Consider the following 16290-nt stretch of genomic DNA (forward strand, 5'->3'; position numbering starts at 1 on the left):
GTTCCCCACCCTTGAGGGTAGTCCTATTCTTTCCAATAAAGAGTCAGAGAGGCAGCTTCCAGTTTTGGCCCCACAACTGCATTTTTGCTTGCTTGCAGACAGAATGTGGAGGAAGTTGCTGAACCTGTTTTTATCTCCCTTGCCTGTGTAGATTATTTTATGTCAGTGTTGATTCCAGACCCACACCCCACTCTCTCCCCAAATTGAGGTAAGAGGTTTCCACTATAGAAGTGAGTGTGGGTGCCTTCTCCCTGCCTTCTCATACTTCCAGAAGCCTTGGCAGCTGAAAATCTGCTTCACAAAAGTCACAGTAGCATCAATAGTGTTTAGAATTCCTGGACAACATGCCCACATTTGTGACCACATGACAGATCCAATTTTTTAAATACTAGCATCTCCACAGAAACAGTGATTTAGACATCAATGTGTATATGAAACCACCTACTGTTCTTAAACAAAAGAAGTAACAGAATGATCAACTAGCAGAAAGAGTTAACTAAACCTTCTGATAATGACTTTAGGACCTCCTTGCAAGATACAATAATTTTAACAAATTTTTGTTGCTGCTTATTTTCATTTTTACTTTTTTTAAAATAATTTTTCTCTCGCTTATCTGGAAATAAATGTATTATGATCAACTATGTAAAGTAGGTGATATATAGTCTTTAAATAAAGTAATTTTTATTTTAAAAAGGAAGAAAAAGACAAGTGACAGATGATCTCACTCATTGTGAATGATAAAGAAATAAAACATGAACACTTAGTTGTTTAATGAAAACAAAATCTTTAGACTCTGACCACAGAACTGAGATTAGAAATTGTGGTTGTAGTTGTGTTAAAGAGTCCAATGTGTTAAAGTAGTTGAGTTAGAATCCATATGTGAGAATGGCATAATATTAATAAGAAATGCTGAGCACTTTTTTCATGTGCCTATTGCCAATCTGCTTGTCTTCCTCAGAGAAGTGTCTGTTTATTTCCTTTCCCCATTTTTCTTTTTTATTTAAAGAAAATGCAAAGATTGGGGGCCTGAGTGATAGCATAGCAGGTAGGGAGTTTGCTTTGCACTTGACTAACCCAAGTTTGATCTCTGGAACCCCATATGGTCCCCTGAGCCTCTGAGGAGTAATTTCTGAGTGCAGAGTTAGGTGTAACCCCTGAGTAGCGCTGGGTGTAGCCAAAAATGAGAAAGAAAATGCATCATATAGTGGACATAGTTTGTCATGGCCTGCTTGGTTCAGACACTAAGGGAATTCTCAGAATCCATGCTCAGGAAGGTGGGTGTATGCAGTTGGCAATGGGAAACAGAGATCTGAAACTCAGAAGTGAGTTGAAACTGTCCATTTATTGAATGTTACATAAACCCAGTAAAATTGGGATATCTTATGAAAGAGAGGAGTTCCAGTCTATTAGGGATAGGAATTTCAAAATTTATGTTTCAGGTGGGCCCTAAGGCCTGAATATTTGCTATATTGGCTTGACTTAAGCTTCAGTTATTCTGAGATTGGACATACACCTCAAATTTTGGGTTCCATCAATGGAACAAGGGGCAGGTTTTAGTATATTGACAATGAGAGAACCAGGAGCAAGCTTTGTGCTACTGTGACAATGGCTTATAACCAGGGCATACTTTGTGATGCCCTGGCATCGACTTGCAACTGAGGCATGCCTCAGGGCATTCTGGCAATGATAAAGGACTTGTGAGATCCCAAGGACTCTAGTGCAGTACCTAACAACAACAGCCAACAAAAAGAAGTACTTTCCCCAAGAAAGACCCTGAAGGGTAGAAAAACTATAAACTGATTGAAGCCTACAGACTTGGAATGTATGACCAACTGCTTCCTGGGAAAGGCCACCTTGCTCTTATCATTGTTCATTTTTTTCTTTTTCCTTTTTTTTAAATTTTTTTATTTTGAATTATGAGAACAAAAGATGCAAAGAAAGAGGACAAGGTAAAGTTACAGTGGAAGGACAATCACCCAGAACATAATTCTCAGAAGTCCCCTTGCTGATATCTTAACTTTGAACTTTCAGCCAAAGAACGTTAAGATAAATAAAACAGAATCCATGTACAATTACTTTGTCCCTCAAGTCCCCAGATTATAACACATTATAATATTTCTTAACAGAACACAAGGCAATCTAAAGCCATAAAACTTATGTAACTCCTTAAATATTAGAGGCATAGTATTTTTTACATTTCCATGTACATGCATATTAGCTTAAGTTAACCTCAAATTTTAAGTGTTTTTTTTTAAGGATTAGAGTCAAAGGAACGGTGTTAGAGTGGCAATTTGCATAGGCCCACCAAAATATGAGAAGCATGGAAAGGAATAACCTTGGTCTAAATACAAAGAGATCCTACCCCTGAAGTTTCCTGGCATAAGACCAACTCTAGGCTTCAAGCAAGTTATCGTCCAATCCAAGACATTGTCCGTAGTGCCAACACACTTTTCACATAGTCTCTGTTGTTGGTATCATGTTTCTGTATTAAAGATCCTGGAATCTGCATATCCTACATTGAAGTCATGATGTGGAGCGTCTTCTCATTTGACCTCACCATTAAAGGGCAATGCAGGAAGCCCTGTCCTGTAAGCAGGTCGTTGTTGTTAAGTCTTCTCAGTATTAAGGGAAGTCTCTTTTGAGCAGGTCGATGTCAGAGCAGCTGTAGGGTCTTCCCTGGTAGAGGAATGCCTCCAGGTGATTTTATGGACAACCTTGGATGTTTTGAAGATGTCTTCTCTAGATCAGGGGTGAATGGAGAATGCCCATTCTTCTGAGGCCTGTGCCAGGTCTTTATGTCAATGTTCAGGGTGTAAGGTCCCATTGCACTACAAGATTTGTGTTCCCATCTCTATTAGATAAGAACTTATTGGTATGTATAGTATTTTCCCATTTTAGTGTGCCTAAGCAAACAAAAAATAAAGCCACGTGGCGCTATCAGAGTATATGGGGGCGTAAGAACATTCCCATGACTTGGTTCAAACATAAGCATTAAACTGAGGGATTCTTTCACACCAAATTCCATATTGAGCAGTTCACAAAGAGAAGATAAAAAAAAAATGGGGGGGGGATCGTCACTTTATAAGAAAATATTCAGCAAAAGTTATAGCCATCAAAGAAAACACCCATAAGATGTTGAAAAGACATGTGTCCTTTTTATGCCTTTTAAAATAGTTGGGTGGGTGTTAACTCCAGGCACCACTTTGGTCTGTGACTTAGGACTCTACAGTACTTAAGTTAGAAAGGGTAAATGAGGAGTAATGATGATAGGAGTTAAGGAAGTTAAAGAGAAATATTATCTTTTGAAGGGGTATGCAAAAGGGCAGAGTACAAAATGGACATTCTGCATACATAAAAACATAATTCAATGATAGTGAGTACTATTAATGTTTCTTGTGTGCGCGGGGGCAGTAGCCCCCGTGCAATTTTGAAAATATAGACTGGAAAGACATTACCAGTGACTTCAAGAAGCTGGGAGGCCAGAAGTTCAGAGCCCCACCCAGACCCTCCCTAAGGAGCTCAATGGATAATGGGGGAAAGCCTAGGGTACCTTCAAGCTCCCCCAAGGGGCCCAACTCACCGGCTTGCCCAGGCACGTGGCCCAGGGAAGCCCTGGAAATCTGGAGCAAGGCGGTAGAGGGGTGCTGGGATTACCCAAGTCCTGCACCACCCCCCCACCACCCCCGGCCTGGTTAAGAAGGCTTCTGGCATGGCGGGGGCCTGCCGAACCCCATACTGCTAGACTCCCGGCTCCCAGGAAGGACAGAGATCCTTCAAGAAGCTGGAGGCCAGAAGTTCAGAGCCCCACCCAGACCCTCCCTAAGGAGCTCAATGGATAATGGGGGAAAGCCTAGGGTACCTTCAAGCTCCCCCAAGGGGCCCAACTCACCAGCTTGCCCAGGCACGTGGCCCAGGAAAGCCCTGGAAATCTGGAGCAAGGCAGTAGAGGGGTGCTGGGGTTACCCAAGTCCCGTACCACCCCCAGGCCTGGTTAAAAAGGCCTCCGGCATGGGGGGCCCTGCCGAACCCCATACTGCTAGACTCCCGGCTCCCAGGAAGGACAGAGATCCTTCATTTTTTCTTTTTCTTTTCTTTTCTTTTTCTTTTTATTTTTTGGGGTCACACCCGGTGGTGCTCAGGGGTTACTCCTGGCTGTCTGCTTAGAAATAGCTCCTGGCAGGCACGGGGAACAATATGGGACACAGGGATTTGAACCAAACACCTTTGGTCCTGGATCAGCTGCTTGCAAGGCAAGCGCCACTGTGCTATCTCTCCAGGCCCAATTTTTTCTTTTTATTTCAGAAGAAAATATTTGAACTTTCATTTTTTTCAAGAGTTTCCATTGATAGGCTAGAGAGAAAAATTTAGAAGTGATAAATGTCACAGATAGGGTGGGGATCCTGAGTTTTGCCCACCTCTGATATATGCTCCTCTGACATTTCTCAAAACATCATGGATGGCTTGCCTCCTGGCCAATATTTTTGCTGATTCAGACTGCTCAATCAGAACCCAAGAGCAGCATGATGGCACCCACCATGGATCAAACAATTATTTGAGGAATAAAGAAAACACCTGGTCTTAGATCAGGTTAGAAGTCGGAAGGTATTTTCTCCATACTTAATGACTTTGGATCTGTTTTTAAAACAAAGCAGGTTTCTTGGCCATTCATAGCTGGTTCCCACATTCCAGATCAGCACCAACACCAATTTCTGCATAATCTCTCTGCTAGAACAGAGAGAGTCTTTCATTATGGTTCTAGAAGATCTATTTCATTTCATTTGTTGTAGTTAGTCTTCTGTAATTAGTGATCTTGGTTTTTGCACAGATCCTAGGTCAAAGCATATGATAGTCTTTTCTTATGGCACCAGAAGTTCTACTTCTTGCATTAATTAATTAAGGATGGGGCTGGATGGCGGTGGATTTCTCTCTGTGCCATCCCAGGCCACGTGGCTCAGCAACCCCCATGATCCGGCAGGTTCCAGGTTAGGCGAACGGCGGAATCAGACTCACAAGCAGGCAGACCTCAGGAAGCATTATCTTTATTCAGGCCCTGACCACCACAGGTGTGTGGCCTATCTCATAACCTTTTAAGCATTTAGCCATTCCAAACTTGCCCTGCGTCTTATTTCAGCCATCTCCCTCAGAGAGCCCAGCAGGGCCAAAAGGCCAAAAGCCCTTAATTCCCTGGCTTTCGGGTTTATCTACCTATTCCAAGACCCCTCCCAGAAATGGGTGGGTCTTAGGTCGCTACATGTAAATCCAGGGTCGAGTAACATTTCCCCCTTCTTTAAAATATAAAAAGAGCCTTTTGTAATTTTGATTCCACCTTTAGCCAAAGGTGGGTTAATATTTTTATGCAGCAACGTAATAAAGTGAAAATTAATATACCAGCCCTTTTCAAAAACATATTTTTGCAAAATATACTTTACACCTGTAACCTAAAATTTTATTAATGCTTTTTTACCAAGCATTATTTCGGAACTTTTATGTTCCTATACTTTTAAACTATATTGGGGGAACTTTATTGTTCCTATACCTTTTCTATACACAAGTACTTTAGCATACATGCATAACATACATTTTAAAAACAGGCTAAGTACATTAAAATACACAGTAAAACATTTTGCAATTGAAAATATTAACTCTGAAAGACAACAAAACACATTTAAATTATAAAGAAAATGACTTAGACAAAGATGCAGGTGGTTAGAAATTAGATGTTAAACTGTATTACCTCCCTTTTTTTTATTTTTTAACCACTAACTAACTAAAACTTATCCCATTACCAACTATGAGTGAAATATATGACTATCCGCTTAGTTCCTACACCTAAAATTACAGTTTAGATGATTAATTTGTTTCACGCTGATCTTACCACGTGGCTTTTGTAAACTTTTAAAGTTCAGATGTTGGTTTGTTCCACGCTGATCTCACCACGTGGCTTCCTTTTATAGTTTCAGGCCCTGTAGATGGTTCTGTTGACCATGAGGTTGCAGGTTTCGCTGCCCGCTGCCGGTTCGCTGGAGGGTGGATTCCAGGTTTTTCGCTTTTCCGGGCCAAGCTGAGCCCAGCCCAGCCCAGCCCAGCCGAGCCGAGCCGCCGCTTGGAGCTTTTCGCCGCTTCTTTGATGCTGGAGGGGCTTCACCGCTGCCTTTTCTTTTCTCTGGGCGCACTTTGGAAGCAGCTTATGGCCCACCTCTTTACAGGGCGCTTTTGGATGTTCAGAGTTCCAAGTGATTTAAACTAAAAGTTCAGTTCAAAATTTCCAAAGTTGAAATTCAAATTCAAGCCAAAGGTCATTTTCAGAAAATCAGTCCACTTTAGATAGAGTCTTTTTTTTTCCTCCGTTTCCAATTTAAGCTTTTAATTAGTTTTTGTACAGGCCGAGGTTTTTGTTTTTTGTAACAAAGTTTTAGTTCTGGGCCTGGGCCTGGGCTAGAGGTGATGCAAGCTTCCACCTCTCTTGTTTCAATGGCCTTTGAACCCCCAGATGGGGTGTCGGCCATCTTTGAACATGGCTCCACGTGGCCATACACTTTGGGCTGACTGCATGTGAACAGAGCGAAAATCAAACAGAAGAGCAAAAATCTCACCATATTCGCTGTTTTCTTGGGTCCAGGATTCAGGTCAAAGTTCGGAGCGCCAGATGTTGTATTACATAATTAACGATGGGGCTGGATGGCGGTGGATTTCTCTCTGTGCCATCCCAGGCCACGTGGCTCAGCAACCCCCATGATCCGGCAGGTTCCAGGTTAGGCGAACGGCGGAATCAGACTCACAAGCAGGCAGACCTCAGGAAGCATTATCTTTATTCAGGCCCTGACCACCACAGGTGTGTGGCCTATCTCATAACCTTTTAAGCATTTAGCCATTCCAAACTTGCCCTGCGTCTTATTTCAGCCATCTCCCTCAGAGAGCCCAGCAGGGCCAAAAGGCCAAAAGCCCTTAATTCCCTGGCTTTCGGGTTTATCTACCTATTCCAAGACCCCTCCCAGAAATGGGTGGGTCTTAGGTCGCTACACGTAAATCCAGGGTCGAGTAACACTACTCAGTCATGGTTGTCAAAGTCAGAACTCTGGGATTAAGATCTTGGTTTTTGTAACAATCCTAGGCTGAAGTATAGGCTGGGATCTTTCTTATTGGTCCCAGAAAAACTTCTGCCCAATCGTAGTTGTCATAGTCCATCTTCTGTAGTTCTGTAGTTAGTGATTTTTTTTTTTGGTTTTTGGGTCACACCCGACTGTGCTCAGGGGTTACTCCTGGCTCTACACTCAGAAATCACCCCCAGAAATCTCGGGGGACCATATGGGATGCCGAGATTCAAATCAATGTCCTTCTGCATGCAAGGCAAACCCTTACCACTGTGCTTTCTCTCTGGCCTCAGTAGTTAGTGATCTTGGTTTTTGCACAGATTAAAGAATGTTGTGTCTTCTGATTTCATCTTACCATTAGGTGATGAGATAGGGCAATCTTTCTTGGATCAAATTTTTGCTGTTTCCTCATTGTCAGGTTGTTGTATCAACCTGTTGCAAGTTGGTTCCAGAGCGGTATTAGGGATTTCCCAGAGGGAGTTTGGCTCCTGGTGCTGTTGTAAGGAAGTGTGTCAGATCTTTGAGATCTGGGTGTTGGGGTTAGATGGTCGCTGTCCGATCAAATGGAGTCGAGTAAGAGGACTATTTTTACATTAATAAATTTATTTTAAACAACATAATGACAGAGTGATCACAATACAGTTATTTCTAGCATTTAAAGTTCTACCACCTATCCCACCACCAATGTTACAAACCTATTTATTGTCACCAGTATTCCAACCTCCCCAAACCTGCAAATTAGCAAGTACAAATAATGTACTTAATATTACTTATTACCACTAAAGGGTATTGAAATGATTTAAAGGGCTTGATTATGAGAAATTTTGTAAAAATTGTCATATCTCTCAATGAGTTTGTGTTACACCCCACTCAGGAAGGGCACACATCAGAAGTGCTTTTTAAACCTTCTTAGGTGTAGTGCACTCCTGAAAAAGAATTATTTGCCAAAAAGGCCCACTTAGAGTAGTCAAATCAGTTGACCCTTTGCGTGGATTGTTTGGCTATAATTCTAAACGTGGCTGTAACTATCTCTCTCTTTATTTTTGACCATTATTAGAAATCAGGCCTCAGTATTTCTTTCTAACAAAGAAAATACAGTTGCAAAAGCCCGCCAAAAGTCTCGTGCCGAGCTCTCTTTGTGATCTCCCTTTCTCCCCCCATTTCCTTAAAGGTATCTGGTTTCCTTTTACCTGTCTCTTCATATGCTAATTCTAGCTCTGATCTCATTGGTTTATCCCCTTTTCTTTTCTCCCTGGCTACGCCCAAAAATCCGTCTATATATAGGCCTTTTATCCTGATAAGATAAAAAGTCCTTAAGCAGAACTTAAGTGGGTTCTTTTTCCCACTGGGAATCAAGCGGAAACACGAAGCAGCAAATATGAAATATAAATTATGAAATATGAAATAAATGAGACCACACCGAATTACATGGTGAAAACAAGAGGTGAGGCCAGAGAGAGGCTTTATTCCTTAAGTTGGGCCTATATATAGACGGATTTTGGGGCGTTTGTAATGTTCCTGTCTGAAGATTGACTAAGCTGCATATTGCTAGTTGAACATTCTGTTGTTGGTTTTATTTGTTGTACTTATGTGGCTTTGATGATAATTCAATTCTAATTTGGTGCATTACTATTGGAATGTCACTGTTAAAACTATGAAGGTGTTCAGCCAGAGGGATAGCACAGAGGATAGCACTTTTGCCTTGCATATGGCAGACCAGTTTCGATCCCTGGCATCCATATGGTCTTCTGAGTCTGGTTCTGCACTCAGAAATATTCTTGGCAGCTTAGTCAATCTTCAGACAGGAACAGAGTTGCTGGAAGTGGTCCAAAAACAAACAAACAAAAACTATGGAGTGTGTTATGCAGCTACGTGACCTGGGACTTCAATAATATGTGTGGCTGCGCCAATGAGCTTATATGATGGCAGTAGTGGATGGTGTGTTTGGCTGCTAAGACTTCTGGAAATACAGAGGAAGGGTGGGAAGAAGGGACCCACTCTGGCTCCAAAGAGACCTGGAAATGTCAGTCAGAGCAGCACTTTACCTGGAGTTTTTGGCAGTTAAACACCTGGATAGTTTCTCTAAGACTTTGTGATTCCTGTTCACAATCACTAAAAATATATATAAGACAACAACAACCACCACCACCATCAAAAAAAGGGGAGGATTCTAATACACCAGGGATAGTTTCCCCGAGACTTTGTTTTTTGTTTTTTGTTTGTTTTTTGTTTTTTTGTTTTTGGTTTTGGTTTTTTTTTTGGGTTTTGGGGCCACACCAATTTGATGCTCAGGGGTTACTCCTGGCTAAGTGCTCAGAAATGGCCCCTGGCTTGGGGGGATCATATGAGATGCCAGGGGATCAAACCACGGTCCTTCCTTGGCTAGCGCTTGCAAGGCAGACACCTTACCTCTAGCGCCACCTCACCGACCCCTCCCTGAGACTTTGTGATTCCTATTCATAATCATTAAATATATGACATTAAATATATATATATGACAACAATAATCACCAAAAAAAGGAAATTGTAAAGATCATATAAAAATAAAACATTTTTATTTTTCATGACAATTTAGGCAAATACAAAATCATTTGAAAGTCTTTTGGAACATCACTTCAATTTATTTATTTGCGGGGGAGTTTGGGCCACACCCAGTGGCTTTTGGCTTTTGGCAGGCTTGGGAGACCATATGGGGTGCCAGGGATTGAACCTGGGTTTGTCCCAGGTCAGCTGCGTGCAAGGCAAATGCCCTACTGCTGTGCTATCACTCCAGCCTTTATTTTCTACTTTTTTTTTTTTTTTTGGTTTTTGGGCCACACCCAGTAACGCTCAGGGGTTACTCCTGCTATGCGCTCAGAAGTTGCTCCTGGCTTGGGGGACCATCTGGGACACCAGGGGATCGAACCGCGGTCTGTCCAAGGCTAGCGCAGGCAAGGCAGGCACCTTACCTCTAGCGCCACCGCCCGGCCCCCTATTTTCTACTTTTTAAGGAAAAATTAACCATGGCTCAAATTATTGCTTCCCTCTGTTCATTGTTATCTTGGAATTTATTTATTATCTTGGAATAAATTATTGCCAAACTAACACCTTGGAAATATATGTTAGCAGAAATCATTACTTTGCTCTCTATGGATGAAGAAGCCATGGAGGCTCAGTTGTGGTTCCAACTCTGGCACTCTCAGGACAAGAAGGATCTGTTTCAAAACACACCCATGGACTGCTGGTAATAAGTTCAAGTCCTTGCTATAGTAGTGTCCTTTAGCTGAATATCCACACAACCTGGCAGTGCCTGGTGCTATAGAGACCAGGAAAGTAGACCAGGCAAGAAACAGCAGTGGCTTGTCAGCTTTATTCTAGTAGCTGCACATATCAGCCTGCATATCCTGTTCAAAAGACATGAGTCAACAAGTGCACCATAGTCTCAGGAAAAAATTACCTCTATCTTTAGTGTCAAAGAATTTGAAGATACATCAAAACCACCACACTTCACCTTATGATCACAATTATTTGTATTTCTCTTCATATATGCTAAATAAACTCCCTTCCACATGATTCTAAAGTTCTCTTTCCATTACAGATGCCAGAGTCCACATCTAAATCCTGTGAGTGTATGAGGGATCTTGAAAGCATGTATGTGTTCAATCCCTTTATATAGTTCAGTACCTTCTGTACTAAGGGACTATGAGGTTAAGACAAGATAATCGCCTCTACATACCTAGTATATGATGGTAAAATAATCATAAAGGACTCCTATGCAGATTTAATAAGGGACAATGTATATACTAATTCTGTGATATATAAAGCTTAGCAAATTGAAATTTGTCATTTCCCCAGTGATTTACTTTCTAACCACAATTTCCAGGAAGGGAACACAGGTCAGTGTGGGAGAAAGACCTGGTATGCAGAACAGAATCAGTTTTCCCACCTATTCAAGTTATTTAATAGGAAAATAGACATATTTGGATCCCACTGTCAAAAGAGCAACACAGTAAGGAATGTAAACAAATTCTGCATTATTCAGGTCCAAGCAGAGCAGCTGTCTCATACTGAAAATAAATAAAAATGAATGGAATTAGGTTACTCATCAAAGTGATGATATCTTCACGATGTTCAAATTGTTCCAATGAATTCATATGCACTCAATAATAGATTCTGGCCCAAGCTTTTCTTGGGCCCCCCAACCCAACCCAATCCCACTGCTATACACATATACCAGCTGCACCACCAGCTGACCTCTCTGATCTGACTCTATACACAAAATTATGCTTGTCTAAGTGTACCTACTTGGTCCCTTGCTCCTACCAGATTATACCCCTGATATGAACTGAAGAAGTTCTTGCCATACCTTTGGCATTTAATGATCCCAACCCCAATCTTGTTGGAGCTTGGGACCTAACTGCATCACCTACCAGTTATGCCAAGAAACTTGACACAGCACAGTAGTGTCTGCCAGAAATTATTAGTCATAAGCACTAGCCTGATATTGTGAATAGGAGTACCAGATCATTATTGATACCACTTGAAACAAGAATTCAATGTTTATCATACATTAATTACCAGATATAATTAAAAAAGAACTTAAGCTGCTTTATATCTGAGGAGAGAAGTCCACCAAAGTCCTTAAGTACATCAAAATTATCAATGCTTCCCAAAGAAGACTTCAGATCAACCATCTAAACAATCACTGAATTGGGAAAAATAATTAAAAGAGATCCTTAATAAACTCAAAGAAAGATGGATGGAAAAAATTAAACATTACTTAAAACATAATTGAAGGAAGCAAGGAATACAGTAGCAGAACTTAGCAATAGAATGGAAGAAAAACAAGGCTAATGACATTAAAAAATAAAAGGTAGTACAAAAGAAACTTTAAAAGATGAAAAATTAAGATATTTAATGAATAATAAAAGGAAAAACTTCTGGGGTTATAGGAATTACTTCAGGAGAAGAAAGTAAGATAAGAATAATTGGAGGTGGGGCCAGAGTGATAGCACTGCGGGTAGGGTGTTTTCCCTGCCCACGACCAACCTAAAACAATTCCCAGCATCCTTAAGCACCACCAATAGTGACCTCTGAGTGCAGAGCCAGGAGAGCAGAGCCAGTGGTCCGCTGAGTACTTTCCCCCCTCAAAAAAAAAAAAAAAAAAGAACAGCTGATGGAAGAGAGAGATAATAGCTGAAAATTTTTCTAATCTATTATAGACTGTGTGCTGATCTAGAAGGCCCAAAGAGACATTAAAATAAGCTAAAATACAACACCAAAACACATTATAATCAAGATGGCAAGAATCAGAGAGATTTAAAATGACAAAAAGAAAAAAAGGCCTAAATTATAAGAGAAATAATGTAAACTTTATGTCAATTTCCTCAAATGAAACTCTACAAAGGGGATAGTGCAATTTTTCAAAGTATTAATAAAAAATCATCAACCAATAATTCAGTTCCATATAAGGGTACCAATTAAATTTGAGGAGGTGATAAAAACCATTTTTTGACAAATAACAACTGAAGGTGTTAGATCTAAACCAGCTTTACAAGGAATACTGAATGTTGAATGAACACCTCTAAAAAAAACAAATGACAAAAATGACTTAAAACCTCAGAGACAAATTTAGCAGTGGTTTCCTTATATTAATAGTTCTCTAGATGTTAGTGGATTAAACTCTTCCAGCCAATGGCAGAGAATAACAATAGATTAGGAAACAAAATCAAAATTCTGACCTTGCAGGAATCCATATACTTGAATCCATATACTGTAAAAACACTTAGGTTTTTTTAAACAATATGAATAGTCTAAAAAAAAACCCTATAAATCAAGCTTTCATATGATCCATCAGTACTATCCCTAGAAATATATTGTGGGAGCTCAAAAACACAATTCAGATATCCTTCTGAGCTCCATTGTTCATTTCTGCACTATTCACAGTAGCCAGAATTTGAAAACGACCCAGTAAAGAAATTATGATACATCTATAAAATGGAACACTACAAAGCTAAAGGAAAAAAATGAAGACATGAATTTGCTTATACATGGATGGATATGGAGAGTATAAAGAGAAATGAGTCAGAGAGAGGAACAGACATAGAAAAACCATTCTCATTTGTGAGATATAAAATAAAAATATAGTATAGTAATAATATTCAGAGACAATAAAGATAATATACAACAGAGATAATTGTTGTCATTCACACGTAAAATCACTTTACTGTTTCCTTTTACCTCTTTAAAATTAATTAGAACAAGTACCCTTAACTACATCAACCCTTACCCACAGGTGATTTATGTTAAACTCTGACTAATAAAAGTGGCAAGGAAAAGCAGCAGCAAAGAAGCTTGGCCGACTCAGTAAGATCCAAGAAGCTGCTCAATCACCCCTGCCCGAAAATGTACTTTTTCCCAGTAATTCTGATTTCTTGTGCAAAACTGCAAGCTGAATTACCCCCACACAGATAATATCATGTAATATCTAATGGAGAATAAAGATATCATGGCCAGGAGGACCAGTCCATGATAAGAAGGGGAAGAAGTGCAGTTAAGGGCACAGAAGAGACTTCTATGGCAATCGTAGTTAAATGATAACTCTGCACAAGAACTGGGTGCTGAGAGGAGATAAAGTAAAGGCATGTTCCTTTGATATCAACATTGCAAATGAAAGTGTCTAAAAGAAAAACGAAAGGTAAAGACAGACAGAGAGAAGAAAAATCACTGCCACCAAGACAGGCAGGCAGGGAAGAGGGCAGTTGGGAGGGTGAGATGGAAACTGGGGGCATTGGTGGCAGGAAATGTGCAGGGGTAAAGAATGTTATACATTGTGTTACTAAAATTCAATTTGAACAACTTTGTAACTGTGAAAAAACCCTGTATTATAAATAACTTATAATCACAGTAGGGTTTTCAGGAGGGAGGTTGTTTTCATTTTTGTTTGTTTTGCAGCTAGATCCAGCAGTGCTTAGGAGTTACTCCTGACTCTGTGCTCAGAAATTACTTCTGGCGGGTTCAAGGAACCATACGGGATTCCAGCGACAGAATCCAGTTTGGCCACATGCACAACTGTGCTATCACTCCAGTCCCATAACCACAGAGTTCAAATAGAGTGATATTTTTTAAATAAAAAAAAACAATGATATTCGGAAAGTAGGATGTTTGTCTTGCATGTGGCTGACCAGGTTCAGTCCACAGAATTCCATATATTTCTCTAAGCATTGCAGGAATGAATGATTCTGAGTGCAGAGCCAGGAGTAACTACACATTGCTAGGAATGCCCTCCCCCCAAAATCAAAAAATAAAAAGGTGTAAGGCACCACTCACCATAATTCAGCCTTGGGAGAATGAGTGTGGAGCAGGTTTGTTATGGGAATTAATAAAACAAACCTAGCATGAGAATGAAAAGCATGGAGTTGGAGGGCTTCCAGCCTCATGGTCTGGAGCCTGCCAAACAAACTTTATTGATCAACTCAAAGCACAATCAGGCGCAGGGGATGGTCCAATAACAGAGTATTTATCTCCAGCTAATTCAGTTTAAATGAACCTTTTACATGTACAAATGGGTGAATGAAAGAGGACACGGGGGGACTGGGAAAGATCTTTGTTTAGGATAAAGCAGGATATAATCCCACAAAGGACTCAGAGTGAAAGGGTGGAAAACAATCATAAAAACAAATGGTAATCTAAAAAGACAGGGACAGCAATAGTTGTATCATATCAAAGAGCATTTAAGAGAGAGAAAGTAATGTGACAGGGATATACATTACATAGTAGTTAAGCGATCAGTATATCAACAGGATTTTAATGCATCAAAAAATATAAAGCATGTCAAGAGTCAACAAGTTTGTAAAGAAAATGCTAAGGACCTGGAGATATTCATCTGTTACAATACAATAGTAATGGGAGATTTTAACATTTAGCATTGAACACATCAAACAGAACATTAATGAAGAAATAAAAGATTAACATGAGGACTTGGAAGAACTAGGATTAATATATATTATCAGGACCCTCTAGCCCTAAAAAATTACAAATACATTCTGCTCCAGTGATATGCCATTTTTATCCAGTTATTCTTAACATTTTCCAGAAAAGAACTATATGCCAGACATAATTTGAATATCTAGTAACCACAGAGAAAAGGCCTACAAGCATTAGAAAAATTAAACATATTAATAATTATTATTTTTAAAATATTGTGTAGTGTTATGTAATTATAAACATGTTTAGATAAATATGTGTAATTATAAACATAATTAATTATTAAACATTAAAAATTTAAATGAGTTTGCCAAGGTTAGTTGGGTACAGTTGGTTTTTTTTTTTGGGGGGGGGCACACCTATTTGATGCTCAGGGGTTATTCCTGGCTACGCGCTCAGAAATTGCCCCTGGCTTAGGGGGACCATATGGGATGCCGGGGGGATCGAACCGTGGTCCTTTCCTTGGCTAGTGCTTGCAAGGCAGACACCTTACCTCTAGCGCCACCTTGCCGGCCCCATGGGTACAGTTTTGAATGGGACCTTGAGACATTCAGGTGGAGGGATGTTAATACTGGTAATGAAATTAGAATATTTTATGCCTGATGCTCTGTTATTAACATTTTTGTAAATGTTGTAAATAGTAAATCATGGTGCCTAAGTAAAAAGAATTAGCTAGACTTTGACTACCATATAGGTCAATAGTAAACACAAGTTATTTATAAAATAAATAAAACTGGAACATAAAGCAAATATACTTACTATTGAGAGCTAATTAAGTTGACATGAAACTACCTCCCCCCAATAAAAGCAAATCCTAATTCCTTAAACCAGGGGTCTCAAACTCAATTTATCTGGGGGCCACAGGAGGCAAAGTCGGGGTGAGGCAGGGCAGCATAAGGGATTTCACACAAGAAAAGGGACAGCGGGCAGGAGCAGTGGAAAGGACGTCTGCACTAGGCGCAAAGTATTCACGATTATTCGAATAAAAAAAATCGCGTTAAACATTTGCATGCCCCGAACGGAACTGCTTGGGGTATGCAAATGTTTAATGTGATTTTTTTCTTACTAATGCGATTTTTATTGCGATTATTCAGTAAGCGAATAATCGCGAATATTGCGATATTTGAAGGCTGGCCACGGGCCACAAAATGTTTGAGACCCTTGCCTTAAACAAAATCCTGCCCCCCTTGTCCAACCTCTCCCACTTTAGGTCTAACCTTTGAGATCTATTAGA

The 16290-nt window shown here is 40.1% G+C and overlaps 2 protein-coding genes across 2 annotated transcripts in view; one reads left to right on the forward strand and one right to left on the reverse strand.

Moving 5' to 3' along the window:
- Positions 1 to 16290, forward strand: part of PRR3 (proline rich 3) — a 641937-nt gene that overhangs the window by 173276 nt on the left and 452371 nt on the right. The window lies entirely within an intron of this gene.
- LOC125995773 (H-2 class I histocompatibility antigen, Q10 alpha chain-like) overlaps positions 1 to 16290 on the reverse strand; it is a 45102-nt gene that overhangs the window by 5509 nt on the left and 23303 nt on the right. The window lies entirely within an intron of this gene.

This window comes from Suncus etruscus, chromosome 18, assembly GCF_024139225.1.
Source record: "Suncus etruscus isolate mSunEtr1 chromosome 18, mSunEtr1.pri.cur, whole genome shotgun sequence".
Taxonomy (NCBI): domain Eukaryota; kingdom Metazoa; phylum Chordata; class Mammalia; order Eulipotyphla; family Soricidae; genus Suncus; species Suncus etruscus.